Source organism: Pleurodeles waltl, unplaced genomic scaffold (genome assembly GCF_031143425.1).
Source record: "Pleurodeles waltl isolate 20211129_DDA unplaced genomic scaffold, aPleWal1.hap1.20221129 scaffold_91, whole genome shotgun sequence".
NCBI classification, from domain to species: Eukaryota; Metazoa; Chordata; class Amphibia; order Caudata; family Salamandridae; genus Pleurodeles; species Pleurodeles waltl.
Window position 1 is genome coordinate 1,482,199 of NW_027150403.1, and position 21,326 is coordinate 1,503,524.

At 47.6% G+C, this 21,326-nt stretch overlaps 4 non-coding genes across 4 annotated transcripts; all 4 read left to right on the forward strand.

Moving 5' to 3' along the window:
• Positions 1-5,776: 5,776 nt before the first annotated feature.
• Positions 5,777-5,848, forward strand: TRNAP-CGG (transfer RNA proline (anticodon CGG)). The gene has a single exon. It is a non-coding gene; the product is annotated as a tRNA-Pro (tRNA).
• A 3,502-nt stretch (positions 5,849-9,350) lies between these two features.
• TRNAP-UGG (transfer RNA proline (anticodon UGG)) lies at positions 9,351-9,422 on the forward strand. Its single transcript has one exon. It is a non-coding gene; the product is annotated as a tRNA-Pro (tRNA).
• A 3,502-nt stretch (positions 9,423-12,924) lies between these two features.
• TRNAP-CGG (transfer RNA proline (anticodon CGG)) lies at positions 12,925-12,996 on the forward strand. Its single transcript has one exon. It is a non-coding gene; the product is annotated as a tRNA-Pro (tRNA).
• A 3,508-nt stretch (positions 12,997-16,504) lies between these two features.
• Positions 16,505-16,576, forward strand: TRNAP-CGG (transfer RNA proline (anticodon CGG)). Its single transcript has one exon. It is a non-coding gene; the product is annotated as a tRNA-Pro (tRNA).
• Positions 16,577-21,326: the final 4,750 nt, after the last annotated feature.

The following is a 21,326-nucleotide window of genomic DNA, read 5'->3' on the forward strand; positions in this document are numbered from 1 at the left end:
AGTCTTCCCACAAATCTACCGGAACCACAATCTCAAAGAGGGTGTTCAGGTCTTCCCAAAGACATTTTGCAAGCTTCACAAACCTATCAGTCTGTTGATACCGTTCAATCGGTTTCTCTCTCAGTTTGGGAAAATAATCCGTAAAAGACTGAATGTCGCTTCTGTGCCACGGTACATGTATTAATTTTCCCCCTGCTGTCTCCCTCATTGGTAACATGGTTATTGCATCACTACTCTGCGGTCTTTTCTCCTTATGCTCTGGGACACTGTCTTTCCTCTTTTCCTTTTTCTTTGCCCATCTGCTTTCCCATTTGTCTAAGCACCTCCACACTTGTGCACTCTGCAGCAATTCTCTAAGGTGCGTTTTCATGCCTGCTGACCTCATGTGTTCAAAGTCTGTGGTCCCGAAATCCAATCTATAGCTCCTGCTCAAGTGTTTTGTCTTGTCTATCTCAACCCCGTTTTTGTCAGCTATTTCTTGCAACCTTCTATGTACCTTGTTCACTTCTCTCGTAATCCTAGGACATAGATACCTCAGCTCTTCTTCCGAGTAGGACTCTAACCTATTCAAACCAATAGTCCCTTCCACCAATTCTTCTGCTTCCATGTTCAACCTGACCTTATTCAGATAGTCTTCTCCCTTCCCACTGGCTGAGCTTTGTGTGGAATTCAGACTGTTGAACCACTGTGTCAGCTGTTGCGCATTCAACCCCATCAGTGTAGCATTCACATCGACTGCCATTGATGGTTGCGGCAACCTTTCAGTGTTCGATGATAGCGGTATCATCAGTGGGGGACTCGACCTCACCACTGTTGACTGAGCACATATGGGACTAAACTCCATCAAGGACCCAGATCCAGTTGGCAGAGCTGCTATCGGAGTTGTCTCTGGAGTGTTTTCTATGCACCTCCTTTCCGTCCCACTCTGCACCATTGATCCTTGACCGCTCATACCTGAGTTAGGCTGAATGTACAAAGGTACCGGTGGACCTACAGTAATGGGTAGGGATATCGCATCTGGGTTCTGTCCATTCCCCATGTTCTGAGGCATGTTCATTCCCACACTATGGGTCATCATTGCCGGCATGCCCATCTGACTCCCCGTCATCTGAGCATGTGCGGTTCCCCCCTGCATCTGCTTTTGAGGCATCAAAAACTGGGTTGATTCAGCTTGTGCCAATGTTGGGTTGCGACCATTCTGTACTCCCATTACGGTTGGATCTAGAATCATTCCCGTACTGTTGTCACTGCTGTAGTACCTTGAGACCTGCGGCTGATAATTTTCTGCTGTTTTCAATATAGGCACATCTGGATATATTCTCCTAACCTGCGGTATCTGCGGGGTGAACAGTAAACTCGGGTCCTTAGATCCCGATGGCGTTTCTGAACTCGGAGTTTCATTATTCTGTACCGGTGCCGGAGGGGCAGAACTGGTACTTGGACCTTGTCCACTCTCTGCATAAGGTGGTGGACGGTCGTTCAGCAATTGCATGATGAACTCCTCATCCTCTGACTCTTCTTCTCTCCTTAACTTTTCCTCGTCCTCTCTATCTTTGAAACACCTCCTGTTTGTCTTACAGGTAGCTTTCTTGCCTGTCGCCTCTTCTTCCTTAGCAATTGCGGGAAACAATTTTATCCCCTGCAATATATCTGACCTCCACACCTTCTGTGCATTATCCCACCTAGCGTCCGCTAGTGCCTTTTCTACCTTTCTTATCCTGGTCTCGAACTTCTTTTGCTGTTGCTGTCTAGCCATTAGTTCCCAAATCACTAGAGCCTCAAACTGTGCTGGCCTTGGAGGTACCTTCATGTCATACATCGCAAATCTCAAATTCTCTAGGATCCTTATATTGAATGTCCCATGGATCGGGAACGCTACGCTCCCATGTTTCTCTGTCAGCTTGTGCCATTGCTTTAGCCAAAGGCACGGAGCTACCCCCTTTTCCTCCATTACAATGTAAGCTGGTGTACCTTCGGGTGGCGTCTCCTCTCCTACGCTTGCTTTAATGTAAGACCCCCCCTTCATCGCACTCTTTAATGCTTTAAAAAATTTCATTTTCTCGTCTTTTATTTCACAAAGTTTGTAATCAATAAGTGACTTTAATTCCCGGAATACTCTTCGCTTGCCTTTCCCCTTCCAATCGAGCCCCACGGACTGCGTCCAATCCGTGCGCGGCCCTTCTTTGCAACCAACCTATCCCAGCGTGGCTCCTAGTGACGTCACACTCACACACACTGCGGCTGACAAAGCCTCGAGGCTTGTCCTCCTTCACTCCGCTCCTCTCGTAACAACTTCTGGCATGTATCGCGAGCAACCAAATAATAATAAAACAGATCTGTCGGTTTACTACAGGAAGGGTAACACAATCGCTTCAGGACCTTAGGGATTTTTCACTAGCCTCTGCAGTTATTCCATCTTTCTCGGTCCCCACTTTCGCAAGCAAATCCTGACCCGCAGACTCTGCTCTCAACTTGTCAATGATCTATTCTAGTGCACTTAGAATTTGTCAAAGCCCGAAGTCGAAGTTTTCTTTCACTCCCTTAACACACGTACCGACTCGTTGACCACGCCCGGTCAACCTATTAAACCGACCAGACCACAACATAAAACAAGTGTCTCATACACTTTTCAACATACTCCGGAGTCTCTTGACCTCGCAGGGCCCGTCTCAACAACAACAACCACGTGGACCTTTTTCTGCACAAAGCGCCACATGCACATGAAGTTCGACGACTTCCCTACTCTCACACTCGGAGTCGCACCTCCGCTATTCTCTAAAATCCTCGCAACCTTTTCAAACAATCTGCGGCAATAAGCTGTGCAAGCGCAAAACCCTGACTTCACTCATACCGTCACTAGTACCGCCAACGCCGATTTCACACCTCCATTCTCTCCATTCGCAAGCTCCGAGATCCCGGGAAAGTCGCGGGGGGCTTAGGGCATCATCATTCTCTCAATCTGTTTTACCCAAGAAAAATCTAATTCAACACCATATACCTCTCGAGTGGGGTCTCAAAGAGCGCAACCGTTACCTCTCGAGCGGGGTCCCAAAGGGCGAAACCGTTACCTCTCGAGTGGGGTCCCAAAGGGCGAAACCATTACCTCTCGAGTGGGGTCCCAAAAGTCGAAACCATTACCTCTCGAGTGGGGTCCCAAAGGGCGAAACCGTCCTCTGCTACCATCTACTGATAGAGCGTTCCGTACTAATAAATTACCTGTATTTGGACGCTCTTGGGTCAATGAATCTTTTTACCAAGTGGGGCTCTCTTCACCCGAGATTAGTCAATTTAATCTAATCAATAATCAATAACGAACATAAGCAATGCCCTGATCAACATAACACTTCACAATTAATCCAGAAAACATTTCGGCGAACCATGACCTTTCGGCCATGAATAACCACACCAGTTCATTCAAAGTTAATGAATTTATTTCCCTATATTAACAAAGCTAGCACAATATAAATGTGTCTCAACACCAAATGATATATGTAAATGAACATTAATAGCTGTCCATAACGGCGGAAAAGATGCAATCTATGCAGCATTTGAATAACAATGCATTCGATAATAGCAACGCAAACCGCTAAAACTAAAATCTGTAATGAGCTAATTGCATACATTAGTCAGCATAACAAGGTCTCAAATTGCATCGTGCAACAAATGAATCCTCATCTAACCTCAAATTAGCATCTGCATGTGGGACTTCATGCAAAAACAATTTAGCAACATTGATTTGGAAAACTCCTAACTAGGGCTCTTATCAAAAATCAGCAGTTGGTTACCTAAAAAAAAACACAATGCAATTGTACATTTTCCTTTCATATTTACCAAATTCAATCAGCATTCAAGGAAGTCTTCGTCTCACAGGTACCGGTTTCGATCTGCATGGGACGGGGCAAAGGGGGCAGGGTGTACGGGGCAATTGCCTCACAGCGGCAAGATAAAAGGACAAAACTACTACTTTATGCAAAGGGGCAGATCAAAGTTAAAGTCTCTAGGGCGAGAATTACTTAAAGTCTCTTTCTCTCGATTAGAGAAAGCATCAAAGTCTCATTCAAAATGGCGTCGAACATCAATTGGCATCGAAGAAGATGGCAAAATGACGAGGTCGGCAAGATGGGCCATAATGGCTGAAATGGAATGGCTAATGTCCGATGGCTAATGGCTAATGGCTGCTTTCTTCTTGTGCACCGGGTTTAAATAAACAACAGTTCAAGTCCAGTAGGGTCTTCCATTGGAGGGTTCATAGGTTGGCTTCAAATTGTCCAATCAAAAACAACAATTCACAAGCTTCTACCTAGGCATACATTATCCTTGGAGTCGGGAACGTAAGTTGCAACATATTTTACCAATTAACTCACTTTCAGAGCTTCCATTGTCTGCACCTGCAGATTGACCTTGGAGCAAAGAAGAAGATGCCAGGCTGGCACGAAACCTTAAAGATAAGCATGTGAACCGATCTCACTGGAAAAGTACAGCTTCAAGCAGGAATACACGTTTTATTAGCACATTAGAAAAACACGAGCATCTAAACCGTGAGACAAGGCAACTAGGCCGAAGCCTCCACTAAAGTTATGCTAAGTTAAAACATTTCAAACAAGCAAATCATGGCACACGTTTACGGTTATGTCAGATTAGTACAATTCTAATACATCACGTTATATAAAGCACGCTTATAAATGTTGGCGAACTACTCTGAGGGCACATTTGTCCCCGTACAATCTTTATTAGTTCGGTTAAAGTCACACTTGATTATTGCGGCACTACGTTTATGCGCTAATAAATGTAAAACCTTCATTTCTGCGTCATCAGTTGCTCACTGTTTGACCTTTGCATTGAAGCCTGAGCCTACCGCATTCAAGCCAGCCAAGGAAGGAAGGTATGAGAGCGAAAATAGCTTTCCTGCCCTCACCAAGAACACACACCTTGAGCAAATAAGGTGCCAGACTTACAAGGCCCAATCGCCAACGGAGCATCACTTTTAGTGATGCCCCGGTGGCACTATGCACTGCGCGGTATTTACAAGATGGCGTTCAGCCACTTTTTGTGGCTTAACACCACCTTGTAAATACGGCACCTTAGCATTCAGCGCTTTCCCTGGAAGGGGCGTGCAATGGGTGTTGCTGTGAGTGTGCCACAGCAACACCATAGCATTTTGATGCTGCTCCAGATTTAGGAGTTGTCGTAAATCTGCGTCAGCACCAAAATCCAACGCCATCCCAGGGGTATCGTTAGAGTGGCGCACTGAGGAGAAATGTTTTCATTTCTCCTCGTTTTTTCTCTTTCTATGTGTGCTGCATTCTGCAGCACACATAGAAGTAAGAGCAAATCACCATTGAAGATTTTTCTTTGGGCCAGGAAGGTATCCCTTCCTGCACAAAAACAATTTCCCCCTCAACGCAGTCATCCTTGTACCATGGTGCAAGAACGGCTGCGTTGGCGCTCAGCAGCTAATTTTGAGCTGGCGCAGGGGGAAGCACAGGGGTGCGCTGTATTCTACTAAATACGGCGCTTCCCTGCATTTTGAAAATGACGGAGCGTGGGGCTTGCAAATTTGGCACAGCGTCGCGCTCAGTCATTTTCTTGTAAATCTGGGACAAAATGTCTAAAGGATAGAGGCTTTTTATGTCATGTTTGATGACGACCATGCAAATGACTCTAGTCATACTGCAGAAGAGAGCACCATGTGGTGTTTCTTGCTTTGGGATGTAGTCTCCCACTCTCTGCCACCAACGCTCGGAGCAGGGTGGGAGCCGTAGTACTTCTGTGCCCAGGCTCGTTGGTCTAGGGGTATGATTCTCGCTTCGGGTGTGAGAGGTCCCGGGTTCAAATCCCGGACGAGCCCATTTTAGCGGAAAACAATCAAATCCTGCTCAAAATACACAACCCCTCAACATTTCTCATTCCACTCGAAGCATTGTTGCGCAAAACATATTTTTTGCCTCAGGCGAAAAATGGATTACAATGCCTTGGCTTCCTTCCTGCTTGCTCTCAGTGCGCCCTGTGTGATGATTTCACAGGCTTGCGTTCCTGGCATTTAGGCATCAGATATTTGTCTGTCTCTGCCCGCAGCTGTGACTTTTCAAGACGTCTGAGTGTATGCATGCTGGCTGACACCGCTGCAATTTTCACACTTACCCCTCGCATTCTGAGCAACTGCTGATCAAGTATAGAGGAAATCGGGCAAACATATGAGGGGAACTGTGCTCCTTCAGTCAAGCCAGCAAGCTTGTTTCTGTAGTGTAGTGGTTATCACATTTGCCTCACACGCAAAAGGTCCCCGGTTCGACACTGGGCAGCAGTAGCTTTTGTGTTTGCTCACTAAAACCTCAGTCTCTCTCAATGCACACTTAGACAGAAATGACCTTTAAAAACTTGTGACCTGTGTAAAATGTGCTTTACTATTGCAGGACGATAAAAAGTTATCTGCATCCCTCGGTGGTCGTGCATGTGCCTTGTTTCTTGTTCTGTTTTTTTCTTCTTTTTTTGGCCATGTTATATTGTGGGGCCTTTAAAGCTGTGACTTTGATAGGAACATTGCAAGCGGCAGCATCAACAAGTGCAGACTGAAGAGTCAGACCTGCACAAAGTTTTGGCTGTCAGGATGGCCGAGTGGTCTAAGGTGCCAGACTCAAGAGAGCTTGATCTTCAGTGAAGCTGAGCCTTCTGGTCTCTTCATGGAGCCGTGGGTTCAAATCCCACTCCTAACAGGTGTGTTTTTTTACCTTAAATCTTGCTCTGCTTGCACAGCCAGCTCCTCACACCACTATCTTTGGAAGCTGCTGTGGCATGTGAGGAGAAATCCACCAACCCATCGGCTGGGCCCTCAATCAAAATTCTGTGTATTACTGGAAGGGGCATCTCAGGCACACCTTCTGTTAGAGCTGCACTTTATGACAGTAACTACCATGCTGGTTTCTACTTAAGCAGTTGATTCTATCGTTTGAAGTGAGTCTCTCCTGCCACCTTTTGGGCAAAGAAGACACTGCCCCTGCAACAACACAGGCAGACAAGCTCAAACTGGGTTTCTTGGTTAGGTGGGCGGAGCATATTGGCAATGGTGCCTCCTCGTGACTTGCAATTTACATGAAGAAGACAGAGAGGCAGCTGGGAGTAGGCAGTACCCATGAACCCCTGAACACTGTCTTGCGACTTGCACACATTTCTGAAATGAGGCGGGGAAAGGAGGTGATTTCCCCATCAAGGGCCATTCCGGGAAATCAGCCACCCGCGTCTCCCAGGTGAGTGTTTCAGGCCTATGAGCCACTACTATAAATCTCGCCTGATCGAGCCCTGAGCAAGCAAGTGTGCTTGAATCCAAGAGGCATGCTTCTCTGGCTCAAGAGCTAGCAGGCCCTTCAGTGCTTCTGGTCTGGAAGTCTAAGATGCAAGGGTCCAGGACTTGCAGAGGGTTACAACTACCAGAAAGGGTCTGCTTTTCACATCAGTGCCCTAGTTCAGCTCACTGGCACAGGGCATCTTGACTGCCTCTTTCCTTGCTAGAGACAAACAAAAAATCCTTGACAGAAAACATCAATTGCTATGGCACGCTTAGAGAGAGAGCCTCCAAATGGCCCTGCTTTTCTGAAAGACGCTTCAGAAGATGTTTCAAATGCCTCTGCAGCAGCAGTCTAGTTGGTATAGGGGTATGATTCTCGCTTCGGGTGTGAGAGGACCTTGGTTCAAATCCCAGACAAACCCTTACCTTTATAGGTTCAGTCTGTGTTTTAAACAGGAGTATTTCTGCTTTTCACTCTTGTAAGATGTCATGTTGCAATGCAATACATGCTTTATACCTGCGTTGAGACGGTTCAGCATCATGAAGGTATGCGAGATTTCTTTGCAACTGCTTTTCTGTGCTGGAGCAGCAGTGCTCATAGGAACATTAAATGCACAGTGCTTCTCCATGGTAATTTCGGGTCCAGTTCTGAAATCACCTCTTGGAATGAAAGTGATGCCAGTTCCTTTCTTCCAAGGCAAGAGATCGTGTTCCGGAAGGCTCAGCTTTGAGCGTCATGAACATTGGCACTCAGTCCTTGCATCCCAGTCCAATGCAGAGCCACATAAAGCAAGCAGGTGTGTCTGTTTCCATAGTGTGGTGGTTCCAGTACAATGCATAGCCACATGAAGCAAGCTGGCAAGTTTGTCTGTTTGTGTAGTGTAGTGGTTATCATGCGCACCTCACATGCAAAAGGTCCCTGGTTCGAAGCCAAGCAAATACAGCAAGTCGCTGGGCTTTTTCCCAGTATTTGCATTTCCTGACTCAGCTGACAGGCAGGCTGAGATAAAAGAGACTGTGTCTATCCCTCACCATCGTGAGGTACTACGCTCCTGGGGCATCTGTCACAGCTCACCAAGAGGAGTTGCGCCAGCTTACGTCAGTCAGTTGCTCACTGTTTGACCTTTGCATTGAAGCCTGAGCCTACCGCATTCAAGCCAGCCAAGGAAGGAAGGTATGAGAGCGAAAATAGCTTTCCTGCCCTCACCAAGAACACACATCTTGAGCAAATAAGGTGCCAGACTTACAAGGCCCAATCGCCAACGGAGCTTCACTTTTAGTGACGCCCCGGTGGCACTATGCACTGCGCGGTATTTACAAGATGGCGTTCAGCCACTTTTTGTGGCTTAACACCATCCTGTAAATACGGCACCTTAGCATTCAGCGCTTTCCCTGGAAGGGGCGTGCAATGGGTGTTGCTGTGAGTGTGCCACAGCAACACCATAGCATTTTGATGCTGCTCCAGATTTAGGAGTTGTCGTAAATCTGCGTCAGCGCCAAAATCCAACGCCATCCCAGGGGTATCGTTAGAGTGGCGCACTGAGGAGAAATGTTTTCATTTCTCATCGTTTTTTCTCTTTCTATGTGTGCTGCATTCTGCAGCACACATAGAAGTAAGAACAAATCACCATTGAAGATTTTTCTTTTGGCCAGGAAGGTGTCCCTTCCTGCACAAAAACAATTTCCCCCTCAACGCAGTCATCCTTGTACCATGGTGCAAGAACGGCTGCGTTGGCGCTCAGCAGCTAATTTAGAGCTGGCGCAGGGGGAAGCACAGGGGTGCGCTGTATTCTACTAAATACGGCGCTTCCCTGCATTTTGAAAATGACGGAGCGAGGGGCTTGCAAATTTGGCACAGCGTCGCGCTCAGTCATTTTCTTGTAAATCTGGGACAAAATGTCTAAAGGATAGAGGCTTTTTATGTCATGTTCGATGACGACCATGCAAATGACTCTAGTCATACTGCAGATGAGAGCACCATGTGGCGTTTCTTGCTTTGGGATGTAGTCTCCCACTCTCTGCCACCAACCCTCGTAGCAGGGTGGGAGCCGTAGCGCTTCTGTGCCCCGGCTCGTTGGTCTAGGGGTATGATTCTCGCTTTGGGTGCGAGAGGTCCCGGGTTCAAATCCCGGACGAGCCAATTTTAGCGGAAAACAATCAAATCCTGCTCAAAATACACAACCCCGCAACATTTCTCATTCCACTCGAAGCATTGTTGCGCAAAACATATTTTTTGCCTCAGGCGAAAAATGGATTACAATGTCTTGGCTTCCTTCCTGCTTGCTCTCAGTGCGCCCTGTGTAATAATTTCACAGGCTTGCGTTCCTGGCATTTAGGCATCAGATATTTGTCTGTCTCTGCCCGCAGCTGTGACTTTTCAGGACGTCTGAGTGTATGCATGCTGGCTGACACCGCTGCAATTTTCACACTTACCCCTCGCATTCTGAGAAACTGCTGATCAAGTATAGAGGAAATCAGGCAAACATATGAGGGGAACTGTGCTCCTTCAGTCAAGCCAGCAAGCTTGTTTCTGTAGTGTAGTGGTTATCACATTTGCCTCACAAGCAAAAGGTCCCTTGTTCGACACTGGGCAGCAGTAGCTTTTGTGTTTGCTCACTAAAACCTCAGTCTCTCTCAATGCACACTTAGACAGAAATGACCTTTAAAAACTTGTGACCTGTGTAAAATGTGCTTTACTATTGCAGGACGATAAAAAGTTATCTGTATCCCTCGGTGGTCGTGCATGTGCCTTGTTTCTTGTTCTGTTTTTTTTTTTTTCTTGGCCATGTTATATTGTGGGGCCTTTAAAGCTGTGACTTTGATAGGAACATTGCAAGCGGCAGCATCAACAAGTGCAGACTGAAGAGTCAGACCTGCATACTGTTTTGGCTGTCAGGATGGCCGAGTGGTCGAAGGTGCCAGACTCAAGAGAGCTTGATCTTCAGTGAAGCTGAGCCTTCTGGTCTCTTCATGGATGCGTGGGTTCAAATCCCACTCCTAACAGGTGTGTTTTCTTCCCTTAAATCTTGCTCTGCTTGCAGAGCCAGCTCCTCACACCACTATCTTTGGAAGCTGCTGTGGCATGTGAGGAAAAATCCACCAACCCATCGGCTGGGCCCTCAATCAAAATTCTGTGTATTACGGGAAGGGGCATCTCAGGCACACCTTCTGTTAGAGCTGCACTTTATGACAGTAACTACCATGCTGGTTTCTACTTAAGCAGTTGATTCTATCGTTTGAAGTGAGTCTCTCCTGCCACCTTTTGGGCAAAGAAGACACTGACCTTGCAACAACACAGGGAGACAAGCTCAAACTGGGTTTCTTGGTTAGGTGGGCGGAGCATATTGGCAATGGTGCTTCCTCGTGACTTGCAATTTACATGAAGAAGACAGAGAGGCAGCTGGGAGTAGGCAGTACCCATGAACCCCTGAACACTGTCTTGCGACTTGCACACAATTCTGAAATGAGGCGGGGGAAAGGAGGTGATTTCCCCATCAAGGGCCATTCCGGGAAATCAGCCACCCCGCGTCTCCCAGGTGAGTGTTTCAGGCCTATGAGCCACTACTATAAATCTTGCCTGATCGAGCGCTGAGCGAGCAAGTGTGCTTGAATCCAAGAGGCATGCTTCTTTGGCTCAAGAGCTAGCAGGCCCTTCAGTGCTTCTGGTCTGGAAGTCTAAGGTGCAAGGGTCCCGGACTTGCAGAGGGTTACAACTACAAGAAAGGGTCTGCTTTTCACATCAGTGCCCTAGTTCAGCTCACTGGCACAGGGCATCTTGACTACCTCTTTCCTTGCTAGAGACAAACTAAAAATCCTTGACAGAAAACATCAATTGCTATGGCACGCTTAGAGAGAGAGCCTCCGAATGGCCCTGCTTTTCTGAAAGACGCTTCAGAAGATGTTTCAAATGCCTCTGCAGCAGCAGTCTAGTTGGTATAGGGGTATGATTCTCGCTTCGGGTGTGAGAGGACCTTGGTTCAAATCTCAGACAAACCCTTACCTTTATAGGTTCAGTCTGTGTTTTAAACAGGAGTATTTCTGCTTTTCACTCTTGTAAGTTGTCATGTTGCAATGCAATACATGCTTTATACCTGCGTTGAGACGGTTCAGCATCATGAAGGTATGCGATATTTCTTTGCAACTGCTTTTCTGTGCTGGAGCAGCAGTGCTCATAGGAACATTAAATGCACAGTGCTTCTCCATGGTAATTTCGGGTCCAGTTCTGAAATCACCTCTTGGAATGAAAGTGATGCCAGTTCCTTTCTTTCAAGGCAAGAGATCGTGTTCCGGAAGGCTCAGCTTTGAGCGTCATGAACATTGGCCCTCAGTCCTTGCATCCCAGTCCAATGCAGAGCCACATAAAGCAAGCAGGTGTGTCTGTTTCCATAGTGTGGTGGTTCCAGTACAATGCATAGCCACATGAAGCAAGCCGGCAAATGTGTCTGTTTGTGTAGTGTAGTGGTTATCATGTGCACCTCACATGCGAAAGGTCCCTGGTTCGAAACCAAGCAAAAACAGCAAGTCGCTGGGCTTTTTCCCAGTATTTGCATTTCCTGACTCAGCTGACAGGCAAGCTGAGATAAAAGAGACTGTGTCTATCCCTCACCATCGTGAGGTACTACGCTCCTGGGGCATCTGTCACATCTCACCAAGAGGAGTTGCGCCAGCTCACGTCAGTCAGTTGCTCACTGTTTGACCTTTGCATTGAAGCCTGAGCCTACTGCATTCAAGCCAGCCAAGGAAGGAAGGTATGAGAGCGAAAATAGCTTTCCTGCCCTCACCAAGAACACACACCTTGAGCAAATAAGGTGCCAGACTTACAAGGCCCAATCGCCAACGGAGCATCACTTTTAGTGACGCCCCGGTGGCACTATGCACTGCGCGGTATTTACAAGATGGCGTTCAGCCACTTTTTGTGGCTTAACACCACCTTGTAAATACGGCACATTAGCATTCAGCGCTTTCCCTGGAAGGGGCGTGCAATGGGTGTTGCTGTGAGTGTGCCACAGCAACACCATAGCATTTTGATGCTGCTCCAGATTTAGGAGTTGTCGTAAATCTGCGTCAGCGCCAAAATCCAACGCCATCCCAGGGGTATCGTTAGAGTGGCGCACTGAGGAGAAAGGTTTTCATTTCTCCTCGTTTTTTCTCTTTCTATGTGTGCTGCATTCTGCAGCACACATAGAAGTAAGAGCAAATCACCATTGAAGATTTTTCTTTTGGCCAGGAAGGTGTCCCTTCCTGCACAAAAACAATTTCCCCCTCAACGCAGTCATCCTTGTACCCTGGTGCAAGAACGGCTGCGTTGGCGCTCAGCAACTAATTTAGAGCTGGCACAGGGGGAAGCAAAGGGGTGCGCTGTATTCTACTAAATACGGCGCTTCCCTGCATTTTGAAAATGACGGAGCGTGGGGCTTGCAAATTTGGCACAGCGTCGCGCTCAGTCATTTTCTTGTACATCTGGGACAAAATGTCTAAAGGATAGAGGCTTTTTATGTCATGTTCGATGACGACCATGCAAATGACTCTAGTCATACTGCAGAAGAGAGCACCATGTGGCGTTTCTTGCTTTGGGATGTAGTCTCCCACTCTCTGCCACCAACCCTCGGAGCAGGGTGGGAGCCGTAGCGCTTCTGTGCACAGGCTTGTTGGTCTAGGGGTATGATTCTCGCTTCGGGTGCGAGAGGTCCCGGGTTCAAATCCCAGACGAGCCCATTTTAGCGGAAAACAATCAAATCCTGCTCAAAATACACAACCCCTCAACATTTCTCATTCCACTCGAAGCATTGTTGCGCAAAACATATTTTTTGCCTCAGGCGAAAAATGGATTACAATGCCTTGGCTTCCTTCCTGCTTGCTCTCAGTGCGCCCTGTGTGATGATTTCACAGGCTTGCGTTCCTGGCATTTAGGCATCAGATATTTGTCTGTCTCTGCCCGCAGCTGTGACTTTTCAGGACGTCTGAGTGTATGCATGCTGGCTGACACCGGTGCAATTTTCACACTTACCCCTCGCATTCTGAGCAACTGCTGATCAAGTATAGAGGAAATCGGGCAAACATATGAGGGGAACTGTGCTCCTTCAGTCATGCCAGCAAGCTTGTTTCTGTAGTGTGGTGGTTATCACATTTGCCTCACACGCAAAAGGTCCCCGGTTGGACACTGGGCAGCAGTAGCTTTTGTGTTTGCTCACTAAAACCTCAGTCTCTCTCAATGCACACTTTGACAGAAATGACCTTTAAAAACTTGTGACCTGTGTAAAATGTGCTTTACTATTGCAGGACGATAAAAAGTTATCTGCATCCCTCGGTGGTCGTGCATGTGCCTTGTTTCTTGTTCTGTTTTTTTTTTTTTTCTTGGCCATGTTATATTGTGGGGCCTTTAAAGCTGTGACTTTGATAGGAACATTGCAAGCGGCAGCATCAACAAGTGCAGACTGAAGAGTCAGACCTGCATAATGTTTCGGCTGTCAGGATGGCCGAGTGGTCTAAGGTGCCAGACTCAAGAGAGCTTGATCTTCAGTGAAGCTGAGCCTTCTGGTTTCTTCATGGAGGCGTGGGTTCAAATCCCACTCCTAACAGGTGTGTTTTCTTCCCTTAAATCTTGCTCTGCTTGCACAGCCAGCTCCTCACACCACTATCTTTGGAAGCTGCTGTGGCATGTGAGGAGAAATCCACCATCCCATCAGCTGGGCCCTCAATCAAAATTCTGTGTATTACTGGAAGGGGCATCTCAGGCACACCTTCTGTTAGAGCTGCACTTTATGACAGTAACTACCATGCTGGTTTCTACTTAAGCAGTTGATTCTATAGTTTGAAGTGAGTCTCTCCTGCCACCTTTTGGGCAAAGAAGACACTGCCCCTGCAACAACACAGGCAGACAAGCTCAAACTGGGTTTCTTGGTTAGGTGGGCGGAGCATATTGGCAATGGTGCCTCCTCGTGACTTGCAATTTACATGAAGAAGACAGAGAGGCAGCTGGGAGTAGGCAGTACCCATGAACCCCTGAACACTGTCTTGCGACTTGCACACAATTCTGAAATGAGGCGGGGGAAAGGAGGTGATTTCCCCATCAAGGGCCATTCCGGGAAATCAGCCACCCCGCGTCTCCCAGGTGAGTGTTTCAGGCCTATGAGCCACTACTATAAATCTCGCCTGATCAAGCCTGATCGAGCGCTGAGCGAGCAAGTGTGCTTGAATCCAAGAGGCATGCTTCTCTGGCTCAAGAGCTAGCAGGCCCTTCAGTGCTTCTGGTCTGGAAGTCTAAGGTGCAAGGGTCCAGGACTTGCAGAGGGTTACAACTACCAGAAAGGGTCTGCTTTTCACATCAGTGCCCTAGTTCAGCTCACTGGCACAGGGCATCTTGACTACCTCTTTCCTTGCTAGAGACAAACAAAAAATCCTTGACAGAAAACATCAATTGCTATGGCACGCTTAGAGAGAGAGCCTCCGAATGGCCCTGCTTTTCTGAAAGACGCTTCAGAAGATGTTTCAAATGCCTCTGCAGCAGCAGTCTAGTTGGTATAGGGGTATGATTCTCGCTTCGGGTGTGAGAGGACCTTGGTTCAAATCCCAGACAAACCCTTACCTTTATAGGTTCAGTCTGTGTTTTAAACAGGAGTATTTCTGCTTTTCACTCTTGTAAGTTGTCATGTTGCAATGCAATACATGCTTTATACCTGCGTTGAGACGGTTCAGCATCATGAAGGTATGCAAGATTTCTTTGCAACTGCTTTTCTGTGCTGGAGCAGCAGTGCTCATAGGAACATTAAATGCACAGTGCTTCTCCATGGTAATTTCGAGTCCAGTTCTGAAATCACCTCTTGGAATGAAAGTGATGCCAGTTCCTTTCTTCCAAGGCAAGAGATCGTGTTCCGGAAGGCTCAACTTTGAGCGTCATGAACATTGGCCCTCAGTCCTTGCATCCCAGTCCAATGCAGAGCCACATAAAGCAAGCAGGTGTGTCTGTTTCCATAGTGTGGTGGTTCCAGTACAATGCATAGCCACATGAAGCAAGCCGGCAAGTGTGTCTGTTTGTGTAGTGGTTATCATGCGCACCTCACATGCGAAAGGTCCCTGGTTCGAAGCCAAGCAAAAACAGCAAGTTGCTGGGCTTTTTCCCAGTATTTGCATTTCCTGACTCAGCTGAAAGGCAAGCTGAGATAAAAGAGACTGTGTCTATCCCTCACCATTATGAGGTACTACGCTCCTGGGGCATCTGTCACAGCTCACCAAGAGGAGTTGCGCCAGTTTATGTCAGTCAGTTGCTCACTGTTTGACCTTTGCATTGAAGCCTGAGCCTACCGCATTCAAGCCAGCCAAGGAAGGAAGGTATGAGAGCGAAAAAAGCTTTCCTGCCCTGACCAAGAACACACACCTTGAGCAAATAAGATGCCAGACTTACAAGGCCCAATCGCCAACGGAGCATCACTTTCAGTGACGCCCCGGTGGCACTATGCACTGCGCGGTATTTACAAGATGGCGTTCAGCCACTTTTTGTGGCTTAACACCACCTTGTAAATACGGCACCTTAGCACGCAGCGCTTTCCCTGGAAGGGGCGTGCAATGGGTGTTGCTGTGAGTGTGCCACAGCAACACCATAGCATTTTGATGCTGCTCCAGATGTAGGAGTTGTCGTAAATCTGCGTCAGCGCCAAAATCCAACGCCATCCCAGGGGTATCGTTAGAGTGGCGCACTGAGGAGAAATGTTTTCATTTCTCCTCGTTTTTTCTCTTTCTATGTGTGCTGCATTCTGCAGCACACATAGAAGTAAGAGCAAATCACCATTGAAGATTTTTCTTTTGGCCAGGAAGGTGTCCCTTCCTGCACAAAAACAATTTCCCCCTCAACGCAGTCATCCTTGTACCATGGTGCAAGAACGGCTGCGTTGGCACTCAGCAGCTAATTTAGAGCTGGCGCAGGGGGAAGCACAGGGGTGCGCTGTATTCTACTAAATACGGCGCTTCCCTGCATTTTGAAAATGACGGAGCGTGGGGCTTGCAAATTTGGCACAGCGTCGCGCTCAGTCATTTTCTTGTAAATCTGGGACAAAATGTCTAAAGGATAGAGGCTTTTTATGTCATGTTCGATGACGACCATGCAAATGACTCTAGTCATACTGAAGAAGAGAGCACCATGTGGCGTTTCTTGCTTTGGGATGTAGTCTCCCACTCTCTGCCACCAACCCTCGGAGCAGGGTGGGAGCCATATCGCTGCTGTGCCCAGGCTCGTTGGTCTAGGGGTATGATTCTTGCTTCGGGTGCAAGAGGTCCCGGGTTCAAATCCCGGACGAGCCCATTTTAGCGGAAAACAATCAAATCCTGCTCAAAATACACAACCCCTCAACATTTCTCATTCCACTCGAAGCATTGTTGCGCAAAACATATTTTTTGCCTCAGGCGAAAAATGGATTACAATGCCTTGGCTTCCTTCCTGCTTGCTCTCAGTGCGCCCTGTGTGATGATTTCACAGGCTTGCGTTCCTGGCATTTAGGCATCAGATATTTGTCTGTCTCTGCCCGCAGCTGTGACTTTTCAGGACGTCTGAGTGTATGCATGCTGGCTGACACCGCTGCAATTTTCACACTTACCCCTCGCATTCTGAGCAACTGCTGATCAAGTATAGAGGAAATCGGGCAAACATATGAGGGGAACTGTGCTCCTTCAGTCAAGCCAGCAAGCTTGTTTCTGTAGTGTAGTGGTTATCACATTTGCCTCACACGCAAAAGATCCCCGGTTCGACACTGGACAGCAGTAGCTTTTGTGTTTGCTCACTAAAACCTCAGTCTCTCTCAATGCACACTTAGACAGAAATGACCTTTAAAAACTTGTGACCTGTGTAAAATGTGCTTTACTATTGCAGGACGATAAAAAGTTATCTGCATCCCTCGGTGGTCGTGCATGTGCCTTGTTTCTTGTTCTGTTTTTTTTTTTTTTCTTGGCCATGTTATATTGTGGGGCCTTTAAAGCTGTGACTTTGATAGGAACATTGCAAGCGGCAGCATCAACAAGTGCAGACTGAAGAGTCAGACCTGCATAATGTTTTGGCTGTCAGGATGGCCGAGTGGTCTAAGGTGCCAGACTCAAGAGAGCTTGATCTTCAGTGAAGCTGAGCCTTCTGGTTTCTTCATTGAGGCGTGGGTTCAAATCCCACTCCTAACAGGTGTGTTTTCTTCCCTTAAATCTTGCTCTGCTTGCACAGCCAGCTCCTCACACCACTATCTTTGGAAGCTGCTGTGGCATGTGAGGAGAAATCCACAAACCCATCGGCTGGGCCCTCAATCAAAATTCTGTGTATTACTGGAAGGGGCATCTCAGGCACACCTTCTGTTAGAGCTGCACTTTATGACAGTAACTACCATGCTGGTTTCTACTTAAGCAGTTGATTCTATTGTTTGAAGTGAGTCTCTCCTGCCACCTTTTGGGCAAAGAAGACACTGCCCCTGCAACAACACAGGCAGACAAGCTCAAACTGGGTTTCTTGGTTAGGTGGGCGGAGCATATTGGCAACGTGCCTCCTCGTGACTTGCAATTTACATGAAGAAGACAGAGAGGCAGCTGGGAGTAGGCAGTACCCATGAACCCCTGAACACTGTCTTGCGACTTGCACACAATTCTGAAATGAGGCGGGGGAAAGGAGGTGATTTCCCCATCAAGGGCCATTCCGGGAAATCAGCCACCCCGCGTCTCCCAGGTGAGTGTTTCAGGCCTATGAGCCACTACTATAAATCTCGCCTGATCTCGCCTGAGCGAGCAAGTGTGCTTGAATCCAAGAGGCATGCTTCTCTGGCTCAAGAGCTAGCAGGCCCTTCAGTGCTTCTGGTCTGGAAGTCTAAGGTGCAAGGGTCCAGGACTTGCAGAGGGTTACAACTACCAGAAAGGGTCTGCTTTTCACATCAGTGCCCTAGTTCAGCTCACTGGCACAGGGCATCTTGACTACCTCTTTCCTTGCTAGAGACAAACAAAAAATCCTTGACAGAAAACATCAATTGCTATGGCACGCTTAGAGAGAGAGCCTCCGAATGGCCCTGCTTTTCTGAAAGACGCTTCAGAAGATGCTTCAAATGCCTCTGCAGCAGCAGTCTAGTTGGTATAGGGGTATGATTCTCGCTTCGGGTGTGAGAGGACCTTGGTTCAAATCCCAGACAAACCCTTACCTTTATAGGTTCAGTTTGTGTTTTAAACAGGAGTATTTCTGCTTTTCACTCTTGTAAGTTGTCATGTTGCAATGCAATACATGCTTTATACCTGCGTTGAGACGGTTCAGCATCATGAAGGTATGCAAGATTTCTTTGCAACTGCTTTTCTGTGCTGGAGCAGCAGTGCTCATAGGAACATTAAATGCACAGTGCTTCTCCATGGTAATTTCGGGTCCAGTTCTGAAATCACCTCTTGGAATGAAAGTGATGCCAGTTCCTTTCTTCCAAGGCAAGAGATCGTGTTCCGGAAGGCTCAGCTTTGAGCGTCATGAACATTGGCCCTCAGTCCCTGCATCCCAGTCCAATGCAGAGCCACATAAAGCAAGCAGGTGTGTCTGTTTCCATAGTGTGGTGGTTCCAGTACAATGCATAGCCACATGAAGCAAGCCGGCAAGTGTGTCTGTTTGTGTAGTGTAGTGGTTATCATGCGCACCTCACATGCGAAAGGTCCCTGGTTCGAAACCAAGCAAAAACAGCAAGTCACTGGGCTTTTTCCCAGTATTTGCATTTCCTGACTCAGCTGACAGGCAAGCTGAGATAAAAGAGACTGTGTCTATCCCTCACCATCGTGAGGTACTACGCTCCTGGGGCATCTGTCACAGCTCACCAAGAGGAGTTGCGCAGCTTACGTCAGTCAGTTGCTCACTGTTTGACCTTTGCATTGAAGCCTGAGCCTACTGCATTCAAGCCAGCCAAGGAAGGAAGGTATGAGAGCGAAAAAAGCTTTCCTGCCCTCACCAAGAACACACACCTTGAGCAAATAAGGTGCCAGACTTACAAGGCCCAATCGCCAACGGAGCATCACTTTTAGTGAAGCCCCGGTGGCACTATGCACTGCGCGGTATTTACAAGATGGCGTTCAGCCACTTTTTGTGGCTTAACACCACCTTGTAAATACGGCACCTTAGCACGCAGCACTTTCCCTGGAAGGGGCGTGCAATGGGTGTTGCTGTGAGTGTGCCACAGCAACACCATAGCATTTTGATGCTGCTCCAGATTTAGGAGTTGTCGTAAATCTGCGTCAGCGCCAAAATCCAACGCCATCCCGGGGGTATCGTTAGAGTGGCGCACTGAGGAGAAATGTTTTCATTTCTCCTCGTTTTTTCTCTTTCTATGTGTGCTGCATTCTGCAGCACACATAGAAGTAAGAGCAAATCACCATTGAAGATTTTTCTTTTGGCCAGGAAGGTGTCCCTTCTTGCACAAAAACAATTTCCCCCTCAACGCAGTCATCCTTGTTCCATGGTGCAAGAACGGCTGCGTTGGCGCTCAGCAGCTAATTTAGAGCTGGCGCAGGGGGAAGCATAGGGGTGCGCTGTATTCTACTAAATACGGCGCTTCCCTGCATTTTGAAAATGACGGAGCGTGGGGCTTGCAAATTTGGCACAGCGTCGCGCTCAGTCATTTTCTTGTAAATCTGGGACAAAATGTGTAAAGGATAGAGGCTTTTTATGTCATGTTCGATGACGACCATGCAAATGACTCTAGTCATACTGCAGAAGAGAGCACCATGTGGCGTTTCGTGCTTTGGGATGTAGTGTCCCACTCTCTGCCACCAACCCTCGGAGCAGGGTGGGAGCCGTAGCGCTTCTGTGCCCAGGCTCGTTGGTCTAGGGGTATGATTCTCGCTTCGGGTGCGAGATGTCCCGGGTTCAAATCCAGGACGAGGCCATTTTAGCGGAAAACAATCAAATCCTGCTCAAAATACACAACCCCTCAACATTTCTCATTCCACTCGAAGCATTGTTGCGCAAAACATATTTTTTGCCTCAGGCGAAAAATGGATTACAATGCCTTGGCTTCCTTCCTGCTTTCTCTCAGTGCGCCCTGTGTGATGATTTCACAGGCTTGCGTTCCTGGCATTTAGGCATCAGATATTTGTCTGTCTCTGCCCGCAGCTGTGACTTTTCAGGACGTCTGAGTGTATGCATGCTGGCTGACACCGCTGCAATTTTCACACTTACCCCTCGCATTCTGAGCAACTGCTGATCAAGTATAGAGGAAATCGGGCAAACATATGAGGGGAACTGTGCTCCTTCAGTCAAGCCCGCAAGCTTGTTTCTGTAGTGTAGTGGTTATCACATTTGCCTCACACGCAAAAGGTCCCCGGGTCGACACTGGGCAGCAGTAGCTTTTGTGTTTGCTCACTAAAACCTCAGTCTCTCTCAATGCACACTTAGACAGAAATGACCTTTAAAAACTTGTGACCTGTGTAAAATGTGCTTTACTATTGCAGGATGATAAAAAGTTTTCTGCATCCCTCGGTGGTCGTGCATGTGCCTTGTTTCTTGTTCTGTTTTTTTTTTTTTCTTGGCCATGTTATATTGTGGGGCCTTTAAAGCTATGACTTTGATAGGAACATTGCAAGCGGCAGCATCAACAAGTGCAGACTGAAGAGTCAGACCTGCACAATGTTTTGGCTGTCAGGATGGCCGAGTGGTCTAAGGTGCCAGACTCAAGAGAGCTTGATCTTCAGTGAAGCTGAGCCTTCTGGTCTCTTCATGGAGGTGTGGGTTCAAATCCCACTCCTAACAGGTGTGTTTTCTTCCCTTAAATCTTGCTCTGCTTGCACAGCCAGCTCCTCACACCACTATCTTTGGAAGCTGCTGTGGCATGTGAGGAGAAATCCACCAACCCATCGGCTGGGCCCTCAATCAAAATTCTGTGTATTACTGGAAGGGGCATCTCAGGCACACCTTCTGTTAGAGCTGCACTTTATGACAGTAACTACCATGCTGGTTTCTACTTAAGCAGTTGATTCTATCGTTTGAAGTGAGTCTCTCCTGCCACCTTTTGGGCAAAGAAGACACTGCCCCTGCAACAACACAGGCAGACAAGCTCAAACTGGG